The sequence below is a fragment of the Tamandua tetradactyla genome, chromosome 18 (genome assembly GCF_023851605.1).
Source record: "Tamandua tetradactyla isolate mTamTet1 chromosome 18, mTamTet1.pri, whole genome shotgun sequence".
In the NCBI taxonomy this organism is placed as follows: Eukaryota; Metazoa; Chordata; class Mammalia; order Pilosa; family Myrmecophagidae; genus Tamandua; species Tamandua tetradactyla.
This window is the reverse complement of record NC_135344.1, coordinates 62,498,009-62,515,004: the sequence shown is the minus strand read 5'-3', so window position 1 is coordinate 62,515,004 and position 16,996 is coordinate 62,498,009. Positions and strand designations below refer to the sequence as shown.

The following is a 16,996-nucleotide window of genomic DNA, read 5'->3' as shown; positions in this document are numbered from 1 at the left end:
TACAAAATTAGTGTGTATTAATGTAGGAATGACTATTATAACATCTATTAATAGCAAAGATTGGAAATTAATAAAGTGTTCATCATTAAGGGACTAATTTTTTTTTTAATTATGGTGTACACATACCAGAAATTCCCTGAAGCCACAAAAAAAGAATGAGGAGTATCTTATGTTCTTCTATGGAAAGATCTCCAAAATATTTTTAACTTAAAAAGATACAAAAGAATGTGTATATTTATCTTTTTACTTATATATACATTTTAAAAATCTAAAGTATATTTAAATGCATGTTTATTTTAAAACAAGGCACATTCTCTGACAATTGTGGGGGTCAGAAGATGACATCGGTTTCACTGGGCTAAACTCAACGTGTTGGCAGGGCTGCCTTGCTTGAGGCTCCAGGAGGGAATCCATTTCTTGCATTTTTCATCATTTAGAGACTGCCAGTATTCCACCACTTATTCTGTCTTCAAGACCAGCAATATTGCATCTCTCTGTGCCTTTTTCTGAAGTCACATCATCCCTAAGTCTCTTCTTTTGCCTCTTCTTCCTCTTTTTTTAAAAAAAATTAGATAAGTTGCAGGTTTACAAAACAATCATGCATAAAATACAGGATTCCCATATATCAGTCTTTTGTTAACATGTTGCATTGCTGTGACACGTTTGATTAAAACACTTTTTAATAATTGTATTACTAACTATAGTCCATGATTTAAATTAAGGTTCATTGTTTGTGTTCTGCAGGTTTGTGTGTATTTTTAAAATTTTTATTCTAGTAATTTGTATTCAGTCTAAAATTTCCCCTTTTAACTACAGTCAGATATATAATTCAGTGCTGTTAATTGCATTCACAGTGTTGTGCTACCGTCACCACTGTCCATTTCCAAAACTTTTCCATTGTCCCAAATAGGAACTCTGTACTTTTAAGCCTTAACTCTCTACTACCTACCCCCACACTGTCCCCTGGTAACCTGTATTCTAGATTCTGATCTGCATTTACTTATTCTAAGTATTTCATATAGTGAATTGATACAATATTTGTCCTTTTGTGTCTGGCTTATTTCACTCATAATGTCTTTTTCTCTTCAAGGATTTTTGTCTTTAATCAAATACAGAATAAAATGAAAACCACAAAATAAAATCTAAGTAAATCAAATTAAGATACAAATTTTATGAAATGTTTTTGCATTACTGTGCTTTAATAAAATAACTATTCTGTCAGTTTCTTTTCAACCTAATAACTGGCTCACAGCAGGGTTTTTTTAAAAATATTTTTATTGAGATATATTTACACACAGCCAGTCCATCCAAAGTATACAATCAATGGCTCACAATATCATTGCATAGCTATGTAGTCATCACTATGATCATCTTTAGAACATTTGCATCACTCCAGAAAAAGAAATAAAAAGAAAAAACTCATATGTCCCATACCCCTTACCCTCCCTCTCATTGACTGCTGCTATTTCAATCTGTCCAGTTGTTTTTTACCCCTTATCCTCCCTATTATTTATTTAAAACTCATAATGTCTTAATGTTTACCCATGTTATTGCATGTATCAGAACGTCATTCCTTTTTATCACTGAATAATATTTCACTGTGAATATACCACACTTTGTTAATCCATTCATTGATTGATGGACGTTTGGGTTGCGTCCAACTTTTTGCAAATGGGAATAGTGCTGCTATGAACATTGGTATGCAAATAGCTGTTTGAGTCCCTGCTTCCAATTCTTTTAGGTATATACCTAGAAGTGAGATTGCTGGGTTATATGGTAATTCTATGGTTAACTTTCTGAGGCGTGCCAAACCATATTCCACAGTGGCTGTGCCATTTTACATTCCTTCCAGCAGTAAATGAGTGTTCCTGTTTCTCTATATCCTCTCCAATACTTGTAAATTTCTGTTTTTAAATAGTAGCTATTCTAGTGGGTGTGAGATGGAATCTCATTGTGGTTTTGATTTTCATTTTCTTTTTTTTCTTTTTTTTTAATTTTTTTATTAATTAAAAAAATTAACAAAACATTTAGAAATCATTCCATTCTACATATACAATCAGTAATTCTTAATATCATCACATATTCATCATTTCTTAGTACATTTGCATCGATTTAGAAAAAGAAATAAAAAGACAACAGAATAAGAAATAAAACGATAATAGAGAGAAAAAAAACAAAAAAAAAACCCCTATACCTCACATGCAGCTTCATTCAATGTTTTAACATAATTTAACATAAATGAAAATGATTTTCATTTTCTTAATAGCTAATAATATTGAGTACCTTTTCATGTGCTTATTGGCCATTTGTATATCTTCTTAGATGTCTATTCAAGTCTTTCACCCATTTTTAAAATTGGGTTGCTTCTTTTTGTTGTTGAGTTGAATGATTTCTTTTATATTATAGATATTAAACCTTATTGAATATGTAATTTTCGCATCTTTTCCCATTGTGTAGGTGTTTTACTTTCATGATAAAGTCCTTTGATACCCCAAAATTTTAAATTTTGATGAGGTCCTATTTATTTAATTTTTCTTTTATTGCTTGTGCTTTGATGTAAAGTCTAAAAAAAAATCATCTAACAGAAGGTCCTGAAAATGCTTCCTTTGTTTTCTTCTAGGAGTTTGATAGTTTGGGCTCTTATATTTATGTCTTTGAGCCATTTTGAGTTGATTTTGGTATATAATGTGAGGTAGGTAGGGGGTGCCCTTCATTCTTTGGTGTATGGATATCCAGTTTTCCCAACACCATTTGTTGAAGAGACTATTCTTTCCCAATTGAGTGGTCTTTGCCACTTTGAAAAAAATTAGTTGGCCATAAATGTGAGTGTTGATTTCTGAAATCTTAGTTCAATTCCATTGGTGTGTGTATCTGTCCTTGTGCCAGTACTGTGATGTTTTGACTACTGTTGCTGTGTAATAAGTTTTAAGAAGGGAAAGTAAAGTGTGAGTCCTCTAACTTCATTCTCCTTTTTCAAGCCAGCTTTGATTATTAGGGGCCACTTACTCTTCCATATAAATTTCATTTTTTATTGTTTTTCTTTTTTTTTGCATAGGCAGGCTCCGGGAATTGAACCTTGGTCTCCGGCATGGCAGGCAAGAACTCTGCCACTGACCCACCGTAGCCCTTTGATTGGGGTTATGTTAAGTCTGTAAATTGCTTTGGGTAGAAATGATACCTAGAATTGGAGACTACAAAGAAATATCAATATAATGATTCTGAGTCATACTCATTTGTTAAATCCTATCTTCGCTGATATAACTCCTCCATCTCCTTTAATCCCTCTCCCACTCTTTAGGGACATTTGGGCAGTGGCCATCCTAACTTCTTCATGTTGAAAAGAAAGATGTCGACATTATGGGGGAGGGTTATAAAACTGATTGATGCTTTTGGAGAGTCTGGTAACTCTGGGTTTCAGGACTTATCTGGCCTAAGAACCTATGAGAAAGTCAGTGTTTTAAAATTACCAAACATTTAGTCGAAGTTAGTGAAGGTAGTAATGATGGTGATGATGATGGTATGAGGATTTGGGGCCTATTTAAATTAGTAATATGCTTAAATTTTTAAAATAACTTCTTTATTGTAGAAAATTGGAAAGTAAAGATAGGCATAAAGAAAAAAATTACATATCTAATGTGATATGATTTATATCAGACTATTTGGGTTTGTCTCTTTATCTTTACTGGATTATCTACCTATTTTCTATTACAGAAATGGGGCCATATTACTTTAATATAAACATATCATATATGCATATATTTTATAACTTTTTTGTTGTGAAATATAATATAAATACAAAAAAGCAATAAACTTCCAAGTACATTTTAACAAATAGTTATAGAACAGATTTTTAAAGTTTGGTATGGGTTACAGTTTCATGATTTTTCATTTTTTCTTCTAGCTGCTCCAAGGCACTGGAGACCAACAGAAATAACAGTATAATGATTCAGCACTCATTCTCATTTGTTAAACCTCACCTTCTCAGTATAGCTCCACCATCCCTTTGATCTTTCGTCTACTCTTTAAGGGTGTTTTGGCTGTGTCCATTCTAACTTTTTCATGTTGGAAGGGGCAGTCGATAATATGTAATAGGGGGATGGAACTAGTGATGTTCTGGAAGGACTGGCACCTCTGCATTTCAGGACTTATCTGGTCCAGGGACCCATCTGGAGTATAAACATATTATATTTACAGGTAAAAAATATATTTCTTACAGCTACATAGTATTCCATTTATAGATGAATTTGTAAGGATTAAATGCGGCAACATATGACAGGTAATGGCTGTTATTGCTACTGTGTGTAAATAACTTTCCCTGTGGATGGGATATTAGGTTGTTTCCATATTTGGGTTATAGTATACACTACTGTGGTGAGCATTTGTGTGCATATGACTTTCTCTATGTTTTGGAGTATTTCCTTAGGACAGAGTCCCAGAAATTCTACTAGCTAGAGCTTTGGGGTATTTTTATGGCTTTTGATATATAATCCCAAATATTCTCCAAGGGTTTTTTATTCACTGTGTTCCTGGCAGTTTACAAAAATGCCAGTTTCATCATTAAAATATTTGTTTTTGTATTTTGGGTGCATTGTCCGGAAATCAGACCCGGGTCTCCTGTGTGCAAGGCAAGCATTCTACCAGTGAAGTTGGTTTTGTTTTATATGCTCGTTTTGTGCTAGTCTGCTATATAAAAATGTTCTTGGTTGTTTTCATTTATATATATTTTATTGTTGACAAAAGGTGGTCATTTTTCTTATTTTCCAAATTTCTTTTTCCATGAACTTTCTTTTCATGTCCTTTTCTTGTTTACTTTTTAGAAGTGGGGATATTAATGTTTTACTTTTTTGTGTACAGTATAGACATTAACTCTTTTCATTAGTTAGAGACATTTTAATAGCTGATTGTTTTTTTTCCTTTTATTTGATTTAGGTGTTTAATGTACAGAAGTTTTACATTTTTACTACCTAAATCTGGTAGTCTTTTCCTTTGTGATTCTAGGCTTATAGAGTTAAACTCTTACTATGATACCATAATAAATATTTATAATGTATGTGATAAATACTGTAATAAATAATTCTATTTCCTCTGGTTTTTATATGGTGTGATGTGTAGGTGGGCATGTAAATGTGTTTATAGATTTTAAATTTAAGCTTTTAATCTCTCTGGAATTTTCTTTTAGTTTCTTACATATTACTTTTAAAATTGTTAATCATTATTTCAGAGTCATTAAATGAATACTTTATCCTTTACTTCGTTGTTTTGTCTCTATTGTGATACCTTAAATTCTTATAGATGTTATCTTTTCGAACTGTTGCCAATGAGCTTCCCATTCTTTTGCTAGCCCCTACATCTTAAATTATTAAGTAATTCAAAGAATATCTTTGAGCACCTATTATGTGTATTTGAGGGGGTCAATATCACAGTAAGTGCTATGATTTCAATAATAGACAAAATCAAAGACATAATCCCTGCTTTCATGTAATTTATAATCTAATAAGGGAAAGAAACATCAATCAATCAATCATACAGATTATTATTTAGTAATAATTAATTCCTGGTTAATTGCTAGGAAGGAGATGAACAAAGTTCTGTAAGAACTTTTGGCAGAGGTTTGAGGAGATCAGAGAAGGCTTGCATTAAGGAACAATGCTTGAGTTGATGTCTAAAGGATGAAAGGGATTTAAGTAGACAGAAGTAAAGGATGTAGTAGGTGGTGTTACAGGCAGAGGGAAAAGGTATAACAACTCTGTGTCAGAAGTGTTTCAGGGTTGGTCAGTGTTGTTGGAGTAAAGCTGTAAAGGAAGAGGGCAGTGTTCAGATAGATGAGGCTGAAGAGATGGGCAAGGATATTTAGGATATTGATTTTTATCCTAAGAGCAATGTAAAATTTTGAAGGGTTTCAGCAAAGGATTGATATGATTCTATTTGTACTGTAATGCAGAGAACTGCTTGGAGGGTGCCAGAAAGGAGACAAGGAAACCAACTAGGCAAGTAGGTACTGGCTGTTGACAGTAAACCTTGCTTCCTACAGGTGAGGGCTTCTCTACAGAGCTGCTTGAGTGTCTTTAAAGCATGGTCTCCAGCTTCCCTCAGGACAAGGGGATCCAAGAGATCAAAGTGGAAGCTGCAATATCTTGTATGGTCCTGGAAATCATACACCCTCATTGTTCAATGTTTTACTGACCGCACAGGTCAGCCCTGATTCAACGTGGAGGCGGTTCCACAGGAGGCTCCCTGGAGGCTATCTTGGAAGAGGCTGCCACAGGCAGAATCCCGAGAAACTCCAGCATGTAGTGTGTTATGGGAGTGCAGAGGAAATTGAGAGGCAGCATATGGGAGGAAGAAAACTAGAAAAGTTTTGAAATGAAGTTCAGTAGAAGGTAGTTTCAAGAAATTCTGTTGATAGGTCATGTTAGGTGTGGATTGAAAAATGTTCATTGGATTTAGTGATGTGAATTTAGTGACAAAGAGGTCTTCATGAGGTGGTCTAACCTTTATTTATTAACACTGACTCACTTTCCCTTATAACCATTTTTTAAAGATTTTTTCCCTGTCTTTTCTTTGATAGCTTCCTTATGAACTTATGGAAATTTTTATAATGGTTTCAAAATATTTTACTGTTATTTTTATTGGAATTTTGCTAAATTTATTATTTTGTTTGAAAAATAGATTTTTTTTACAATGATTAGACTTCTCTTTAAGAAACCTAGCACATTTCTCTGTGTGTAAATTTTCACTTAAATTACCTAATAAAGTTTGGCAATTTAAAAATAATGTTATCACATATCTGCCATTAAGATATGTACCCGTAGGATACACAACTGCTATGAGTCATTGGACTGTATGTGTGTGAAAATTTCTCGATAAAAATATATTTTAAAACATATATGTATATGCTATTCCTAATTCAATTTTTGTCTTGGTTCATCACTAGCATTGTAGCAGCATTATAACCTGTAGGTTTTCATTGCAAATGTCTGTTTTTGCTACATTGAGAATTACATGGGTCATGTGTAAAAAATTAACTGCTATAAAACATTTCATAGAAAAAAAAAGACAACACTAGGTATTATTTTTGTTTTGCTATTGTGAATGGGACCTCTTCCTGCCCCCACCTCCTCCACTGTATTTTCTTTCTTTTTGTTTTTGTTTTGTTTTGTACCACTGTGTTTTCAATCTAGAAATGTATTACTTGTGTCCAGTGATTTGTGGATAAGGAAACTGAGGTCCAGGGTAGACAGGTGACACCTGTAATCACAGGGTGGCAGAGTTGGGAACTGTAAATTTTGATCATCCACATTTTATTGTACTGCATTTATAGGACATCAAATTGCATACCCTGTCAAACCTTGTCAAGGTTACTGATCCCTTATGTTTCATCTCCTGTGATATTAAGTTTCAAAGCTGAAATATATATTTTATTCATATCACATCTCTAGTTTTTAGCACTGTCATTTTGAAATATAGTTTGTGATTTGAAAAACTGCCTCTCATCTCCATTCAGTTCTCCCAAGACATTTTGTCTATTAGGCAGGAACTGTTTCTTCTTTGAGGTCTAAATAGCACCCTAGCAACCTATTGTACTGAATAAATATTTAATGAAGATTGAATATTTCCTCTGTGGTAGATCAATTACTCTTGTTGATTCTCTGAGGAAAGCTCTTTTTTTTTTTTTTTACATCATGTAATAGGTTAAAAAATAAGATAATTATTTTCATGAATATTGTTATTACTACCAAAGTTTGTTTCTGTGGCATAAAATTCATGTCCCTTGGGTTTTCGGTTATCTCTTTTACCTGGTTTAGATAGCCAGTTTAAATTTTTATCTTATCCTGAATATAAATCTGAGATTCTTTGGTCTGGAAGCATGCATAAAGTCATTTGCTGAGAGGGTTAGTTTTTCTAGAGTCTGTGGTATTTGGGGCTCTGAAAATAAAAAATATTTGTTAATGGGGTATAAGAATGTTGTTAGTGGTACATTTTTAATGGAAGAAATAATAATGTTTATTGATAAATGCCTCCCCAAACATAAATTCTTTCCTTTTAATTGCCAAAAAAATTGTATTTCTTTTGTCAATCACATACTTAGTTATCTTAAACTTTTCTTAATTGAAATTAATTTTAAATGAAATACATTCATGTTTACCAGTGGAGTCTCTAAATTTATGAAGTTAGTGAAGTAGCTTGAAAGTTTTCAATTTGTAAAACTGAAATTACTATAGAGGAAACCTTTGGTGCAAGTTAGTAATGTGGCATTCAGTTGGAATTTATCAGACACAATTAGAAAAACAAATTCCTCTTATTTAAATGAACAGAAAAATTTAAACAGGGAGGGAAATGGGTACATATATATTTCATTCTCTTCCCAGTGTAGGAAGCATATGAACATAACCTTGAAGTAGAAAATGCATTCCTAGTGACAAAATATCTCCATTTTAAAGGAATAATTTCACTGTGTTTCACGTTTGATGACTTCTGGAACTGATAGTTTAAATTAAATAACTGCTGAAACTGTTTGTGTTTATTTTACTAGAGGGAAAATATGTGTGTGTGTGTGGTGACAGTTATAGTACACATTTGATAGCATGGGTAGAAAAAATTAATTGAGTCAGAGTGGCCTGATATCTGTTTTTAAGGTCTTTTTGACCCAGGAGTCTGTGACCTGTGAAATCTCCACTTTTTGGATTTGTTAAGATATGCAGGGATTTAAGTTAATGAACGCTTCTGTAAGAAGTTGGGTAATGTGGTCCAAAGTCTAAAGGATATCAAAATATAGACTAGAAAAAGTCTACGAAGTTCTGATGGCAACATATGTGAGAAGAGAAAGACTAGGGTTAAGGAAGTTCCTTTTCTTCCCCAGTGTGTAACAAAGAGAACCTGAAATGTAACCTGGTATTTTCAATGCTCTCATTACTCAGTGGCATTCCATTTTGTGAAATCATTGCCAAGAAAATGTACCCAAATCTTGAGTTACAAACTGTTCTTGCATCTGATTGGAAGGGGCATAAGAGTTGTTTATAAGGAAATGCAGAACCAAGGCTGCACAAATGAAGGTTGAGAGTTGGGGGAGGGTTCAAGTCAGGGAAGGGAAGCTTCATAGACATTATAGCTCTGTCCAGAGGCCAAACGGGAGATAAATCACTGCTGGCCACCTCTCTTATTATTGAAATGGTTCAGCCCTGGGGTTTAACTGAAAGACTTACAGGGTTTTGAAGTGCAAATAGGATGGTGAAGGGTAAACCCTTTTAGAGTTTCATTTTGATGGATTTTTTTTTCCTGTGTGGATTTCTGGCACTGATGTGATCTAGAAGGGGCCCTTAAAAAAAGAAAAGTTTTGTTTTGTTTTTGATCAATCAGGCAGTAAGAACTTTCCACAGGGGCATAATTTTCCTGCATGCATATCGATCCTATTGTATTTAAAAGTAGATCATTTAATTGGGTCTTTTTTGAACCTTCTGCAATGGAGCTGTCATTTCAAGGTCGTGTCTGTCTATTGTTATTAATGCCAAAATTTGAGAGTGTGAAGGATGTTGTACTTTTGGATCAGTTGTCTGGGGGGAATTACTTAGGGTCAGTGTGTGCTGAACATTCTATAGTGATTTAGTATTTTTTCAATTGATTTACATATAATTGGAAATCTTCATTTAATTTTTATATACATTCATTTTTACCAGCTTAAAAAAAACAGAAAATTCTGATGTTTGGAAATATTTGTACTACATCATTTGTAAAGATGCACTGAAGTGCTTGACAAACTAAGACATAAAAAGTTCAGGAAAGAGATATGCTGATTGATCAGATTGAACACTTCTTTTACCCCAGAAACAGTTAAAATACAGAAAGTAAAATAAAATATCTTTATATTTTGTGTTTCTTTAATAAAATGCAGATGAGAGGAGTCATTAGTGACTTCAAAGAGAAATAATTGTCATGTATCTTAACAACTTTTCATGTAGTGTTTTAAAAGAAAATATTTTTATTCTTAAAGAAATTCCGTTGTAAGTGCTTACATTTCTTCTCACGTTGTTGGTAGAACTTTTCTTGGCATTTGACTCTTTATGTCTGATAAATATTTATATCTGTTACCATATTTGAAAATGATAATGGATTTGGTTGCGACAGAGATTCTCTTCTGTGATGCTTACTTGATATTTATTATAAAATCAAGTTGTTAATTTCCATAATTGGCATTGATTACACCATTCTTAATTGGCCTCCAGGTTGGTTTTTGTTCTTATGTTCTTCAATATTTTTCCGTCACTTTATTTATCTATATTTTAGAGTTAAATCTACTTCCCAATGCTGTGTGAAGATTTTAAATGACATGTTTTAAAACACACACATGGGTACATGTATACATACACACACACTTGATGGCATCAGTCAGTGTCCTGCATTTACAGCTGCCCTGTCATTAGTTTGTTGCTGGGAGATGCTAATATGACCTTTCCTTTGTTAGAAAAGAAATTTGCAGCTCTTCCCAGAATCCTCTTGTTGGCTATCTTTTTAACCCAAGTTGGAGGTTGTCTGATGAATGAATGGTGAGCTTTTTTTATGAGCTACACATATTGTTGACATTGTGTCACAGGTAACTTTTTAATATCTAATGTGTTTTTAATTTACAAAGCATGTGTGTGTCTTTCACAGTAGTAGAATTGAGTCAGTATTGCTGAACCCACCAATTGCCGTATGCAAATAAGAAGGGTTAGGCTTAAGAATGCAGTATCATAGCCTTAGGTTTACTTAGGTTTACGTTACACACGTGAATGAATTTCACTTTGAATATTGTTGAATAAGACAGGATGCTTGAGAAAGGTTTTTTTCCCAAGAACTTCTCTTGCCTCTTGGCAAGTGAATTGCCCCAATATAAAAGCGTTAGGGGGAAAAGTGAGCTACAGAGTGAAAAGGCAATCCACAAATAATCACTCTTTTCTGCCTTTGATTGTGTCCGATTTTTTGTGTGTGTGCAGGGCAATTGTTTTCTTTTTTCGCTTAGAAGAGGTTTATGGTCCAATGTCTGTCAAGTCAGCCCCTGTCTTGAGGTTGCAGTTGTATTTCTTGAGTTCCTAGAGGTGATGTTATCTTTTGTTCACTCAGCAGTGTGGTTATTCCTGAGAGCATCTGTCACTTTAGGCATTACAAGATGGATGGGTCTCCAGTGAACTGCTGGTTGAAGCAAATGGTGAAAATAAGAAAAGACAAGGGGTTGCAGGGTCTGCAGAGGGGACAGACAACAAGGAAACACTGTTAGAAATCAAGAGTAAGCTGAGCAATAGAGGAAGAGAGAACAAAGATGGATCATATGTCATTTTATAAACATCTTGGAAATCAGGAGCTTTTGGTGGCTACCGGGTTCTGAGGGGACATCTACATCATGGTAAACATTTTCCTGTACTTTGGATTTTTTTAAATGTGTTTGGATATTTTTTAAAAAGCCTGGGGAAAGTGTTAGGAAATGACAATAATGACGTAGAATGTTTTATGTGAGGATTTTTGCTATTATGAGAATCTGTAACCTTTTAAAATGTTTTAAAGATGTAAAAAAAAAACTTTTAATCAAATTGTTAATTTTTTTGTTTTATTTTTTCTTTTTCACTTTTATAAGCAGCTTAACAACTGTAGATATTAAAATGTTTGAAAAGTTTTAGCCATATTGCTAATATCCTTGTGGCATTTTTGTAGGGGACCCTGAAAATTCTATTCTCATTCCTTAAGGAGGTTGTGTTTAGACTTTAAGTATTACAAATAATCTCCAATTTATATTTAATAGGCTCCTGTAGAGCCTATTGTATTGATCTGTCAAAACAAGTTGGAAATTTTGTGTTATATTTAGAAATTCATTTTGTTTGTTGAAGATAAAAATTTGCAAATCCTGGCTGATACAAAGCCTCCTTGTTTAAGACAAGAAACAGGAAGGAGTTTGGCCAGGGAGTAAGAAAAGGGAAAGGGATGGGGGGTGGGGTTGAAGGGCATGTCATTGAAAAAAATGATTTTGTCAAACTTTTTGGCATTTGTCTATGAAAAAGAGGATAGGTTGAAAGGCAAAGAAATTAAGATGATTAGAAGCTTTAAGCTATACAAATGGTAGAGTATCTTCCTTCTCAATGGGTGTAAATAATAGATGAAAGAGTAAGAGTGACAACAAAGGATCAGGTCGTTTAAGAGAATGTGTGCAGCCTGAATAGGGGTCTGTGGCCCAGGGCCAAAGGTCTTAGCTTTGAATGTAATTAGAAAAAAAATACAAAAATGTCATTACTAGCAGGTGAAGTGTGCTGCACGTGGCCAAAAATTAGCAATTTTAGACTCTGAAGCTATTGGAATTGGATTAGTGACCTTTTTTTTTCTTAATCATTAAGGTCCTTGTGGAGCCATATAGTTTCATTGGCAGTAATGCAGTTTGACCTTGCTGACCATATGGGGTAATCCTGATGTTGGATGTAGGTAGCAAAGCTTCTGACTTAAAAAGATGTCTGTGTGTGTGTGTGTGTGTGTGTGTGTGTGTGGCAATACATGAGTTTGAAAATTTTAGGTCTTGTATTTGTAATTGTTCTTCTACACGAAGACATTTTTCTAACAGTAAAAGAGGTAAGATAGATAGATAAATAAATAAATATATATATATGTATATATATTTTTTGCATGGGCAGGTACCAGGAAACAAACATGATAAGTATTTTTATTTCAAAATCTAAATGCTTTCTCCCCTTCTCTTCTTTCCTCTTTTAAGATAGCATAAAGGAGGAGTAAACGGAAAAATTTTTTGGAATGAAGCATAGCTAATATTATTTCAGATATTTAAATGTTATAAAATTTGTATTGAAATTAGTACATTCTTAGGAGAAACCCTCATTTGTTTCCTTTTTATGCATAGTAACAAAGTAATATGAATAAAAATCAATCACAAGTAGTTTTTATTGTACTTTTTTTAATGACTGTATTTCCTATTTTCTGTGTAATACTTTATATTGACCATAATCAATTTAGAGGAAAGAATAATATGTCCACTGAAATTTTTAACCTATTATATAGATTAATAATTATTTAGTTTAATTTCTCCTAGGAATACAGTACTCAAAAGGTTAAGAAACAGTTGCTGTTTTTCTTCTTGCAGCTTTTTTCTTGGAAGTTATTAAACCATTAATTTAAAAAAGTAGAACAATATCAATCGATATCAGATGTCTTAAAGTTTTGGTAATTCTTTGAGTTGATAAATTTTGACCAGGTATCAGGGATTATAAAACTCTTAAGTTCTTTGGAGTAAGACAATTATCTCATACTGATTTTATTCCTAAAGATAAAAATAGTCTTTGGGTTTTGGCATTGTGGTAACTAACACCTGCCAAAAGTGCGGACTTTACAGACATATTCATCTTACACTTAGTGGGATGGGGGGGAATCTTAAGAATAATAGAAATTATTATTTATGAGCATATGCAATTAGGAGTGATTATTTTGGGGGTATTAAGGGAGAAGGAATGTCTGTATTTGCCAGTTATGTTGTATATGGATTTGTGTCAGACATTGGTAATTCGTTTCTAATTATAATATTTGTATAATTGTAAATATCTAGGTTATTGTATTGTAGAATTTAATGCATTTGAAAATTAAATCATGCTTTTACATATATATTTTTATTTTCTATGGTTTTGCAGGTACACAAAACCTTTAAAGAAGTTAACATCCAGGCAACAGGCTCCCTGAAGTGTTGACTGCCCAAATTAATCATGAATGTGATTCAAAAATGTTAATAAATAAGATAAGGTATCGTACAATTAAAACATACCTCTCCCCTCAATTTTTTCGAGGTCAAATTTTAGGAAGTTATGTTGAGAATTGAAATAAAGCAACAATATTTGATCCTTAAAGTGATTAAGCAGATATTTCTATGAACTTTTCTCCTTGCATTTCCTCTCCTCCCTTCCCGCCTTTTCTCTTCCCTCCCCCATCCTCTCCACCACACACAAAAAATCAAGAATACTATTTTTAATCCCCTACAACAGCCCTGTGTTACATTTCCTATGTGTCTGACTTAAGAAAATAAGAATTCAGTTGTTGATTTCTTTTTTATTGTGATTTTATCTTTCAGATTGCCTAATAAAAGGACCCACGTTAGTGACAGCATATATTTTAAAGTCTTACATTATACTGAAATAAGCTTTATAAAAGTTTTAGAGACATTTTAATTTTCTTCTGTTTTTTTCAGAAAAAGGTGGTCTTTTAAAATTTTATTTTATTTTGGTCTCTTATGTCAAAAAAAATCAAGCGCTTACTTAAAGTTGAACATTTAGGACTACCAATTTAGGTAATTCTTGTCCCTGAGAAAGGGTATAACCCAAGACCATCTCTCTCCTTTTGGAAGTTACAACGTGCTTAAATGGCCTGGCATTTCCAAGATGAGCCAACGATCTTTTCCCCTTTTATGACCCGTCATATCCTTTTGAGGCCAAAAAGAACTAGAGGGTCATTGCCACTCGAGCCCAGACCCTGTGTGCTCCTTGGTGACCATGCAGATACTGAAACCTGGTATTGGTTTATCATTTGGGCCTGGAACATCTGGAAAATGGCCAGAGAGGGAGCAGAGGAGACAGAGAGAGAGAGAGAGAGAGAGAGAGAGAGAGAGAGAAAGTGTTGCATCTCATTTCACCAGGTGCTAGGAGGAAGCAACATTAGCCTTTTTGATATGGGAGGCAAATTCTGTGGGCCCTGAAGTTAGCCTTCAACAATTGAAGAGGTCAAAGGACAGCTGAGTGGGGTCAGGGAGACACCATGGGGTGTATTTTGTTACTTAGTAAAAGGAGCAGCCTCCTAAAACCTTAAAGGATTCTCTTGAAAATCTGTTGTGAAAAGGTTTTATGAGTCTCATGGCAAAAACTCCTGATTTATCTAAGGAATGCTGGCCTTTGTCTTTTGGGAGGATAATCCTTACCAAATGTTGGCAACCACTATAAGAGTCAATATAGATCTGAGAGAAGAGCGAGGGTTTGAAGTGTACTTTGCTTTCCAAAATGTTTATCATTTTAATGTTTCTCTCTCAGTGAAGAATTTTGCACTGTTGAAATATCACCTTTTTCTCCCCTCAGAGCAGAAAGTGGGGAGTGATTAAATAGAGAGCCTACATTGATTTAAAAATTATTCTATAAGCTTTTAAACTTCTTGCACAAACAAACTAATTTTGTTAATCCTTTAAAAATACCAAAACTTGTTAACTCTAAAAAGTTACCTTTGAATTTATTTTAACTTATAATAAGGCACATGAAATGTATATAATGTTTTTGAAGTATAGAAGTTTTTTTTAAAAAATTTAGTTGTGTTTAATAGAAGGGGGTATCAGTTGATAAATAACCTTAAACCTTGTGTTTCTCCATGGATGTGTTTCATATACGTTTTGGGTAGCAAGAAGAAAATCAATGTCAGAATCAAGAATAGAGAATAAGCAATATAATAAAATAAAAGCAATATAATAAGGAATTTTCTCTTTGAAGGGAAATGCAGAAGGGAAAAAAGATCTATGTGCTGTACAAGCTCTCTTTACTCCAACCCTTGGCCTCAAGATAGCTCTTATATGAATGTTGGATATCTTTGAAAGCTGTCGACCACCTGGCAGATAGATAATAAAGGGGACTATTAGAGGAATTTGGAGCGGTATTTTGATGCTCCAATTTGTAGACTATTTACATATACATACACATCGTAAGGACAGAGCTCAAATAGTAAGGAGAAAAAGGTACATGGAATATACAATAGGCTTAGTTAAGCATTTTCTTACTAATTTATAAATTTACAGTATTTATATACTACTTGTGTGTGTCAGTTCTTTTAAATACTCATCATTTTAAACCAACATATATTTATAAATGTGAGGCTTAGCATGCAATGCTATTTCCTCAAGATTAAAGTGCCTTTCAACAACTAATTTAGAAACTTTAGTGTAGTAGCTGAAAATTGCCCAGAAAAAATCCACAGCTGTTAAGGAGCACTGAAATTGTGGCAAAACTGACAAATATAATTAATAATGTCAGTAAGAAAAGAAGATAGAAAGATAGGAGCAGATGACAGTGGAATGATGAAGGTAGCAGGAGTAACAGATCTACCTAAGAACAGAATATTCACTATTGTTTTGGCTATCCAGCAGCCTTTTCCCTATGCTCTGTATTACCTGCAGAATGTGTATTTTGCAAATTACATTTTTTCAGTCCCATATCCCTAATCCACTTCTGATTTTGGAACAAAATAGCTGTTTGACAGTAAGTTTAAGAAAAAGTTAAGTTTAAGAAAAGCAATCAAATTTTGCTGATTCTAAGACACAATTTGATTTTAAATGCTTTAAAGTCTACTTTAAATGTACTCCTATTTTACTATAATTACTGGGAGTGGAATCTCTTTGCATCCTTATAATTCCCAGTAGTCAGCCAAATGCATCACAAAAGAAACCAAAACCCTGTTTCTGGATTTAGTGACCCAGTATTACAAAAACACACACCCACACCACAAAACAAGAAAAACAACAAAACTGCAGAAGTCTGTAATGTGTTACTTCTTATATTTATTGGCTAACATTCATAGTCCACTTTCCAAACAACTTCTTAGGAAAATTAAATGGAGATAGGGATATAAAAGAAAATAGGTGAATGTAAGAAAACGGTATTTTAGTCATCTTTACCCTTCTTCTATTGTATTTTTCAAAGCATCAGATGAAATTTAGAAAAAATGATTGTAATATCTTTTGAAATTCTATTCTGCATTTGGAAAATGGGTTTTTGCCTCTTGTGTTTTATGTAGATTTTAATGATTGTTATGATAACCCCCCAGAAGTTTGTTCTTTAAAACCATAGAGACTCTGAACTCTCCAACTGTGGCAGCCTTGACCAATGCAGTGAGTCACACTTTGGAAGCATTTCTTGTTATTTAATGTTTTCTGTACTGGATTATTGACTCTTCTCCCTGTTGAAAAATTGGTCTCTGGTGACATGGCAGAGGTCACACGTTGCCTATTATC

At 33.5% G+C, this 16,996-nt stretch overlaps 1 protein-coding gene across 6 annotated transcripts in view; it reads left to right on the top strand.

Moving 5' to 3' along the window:
* The window catches only part of GREB1L (GREB1 like retinoic acid receptor coactivator), a 353,788-nt gene that overhangs the window by 150,016 nt on the left and 186,776 nt on the right, over nucleotides 1–16,996 (top strand). For all 6 annotated transcript variants that reach the window (XM_077135830.1, XM_077135828.1, XM_077135832.1 and 3 more), the window contains exon 3: nucleotides 13,653–13,761. The gene's annotated coding sequence lies outside the window, so the exon portion shown is untranslated. The remainder of the gene's footprint in view (nucleotides 1–13,652; nucleotides 13,762–16,996) is intronic.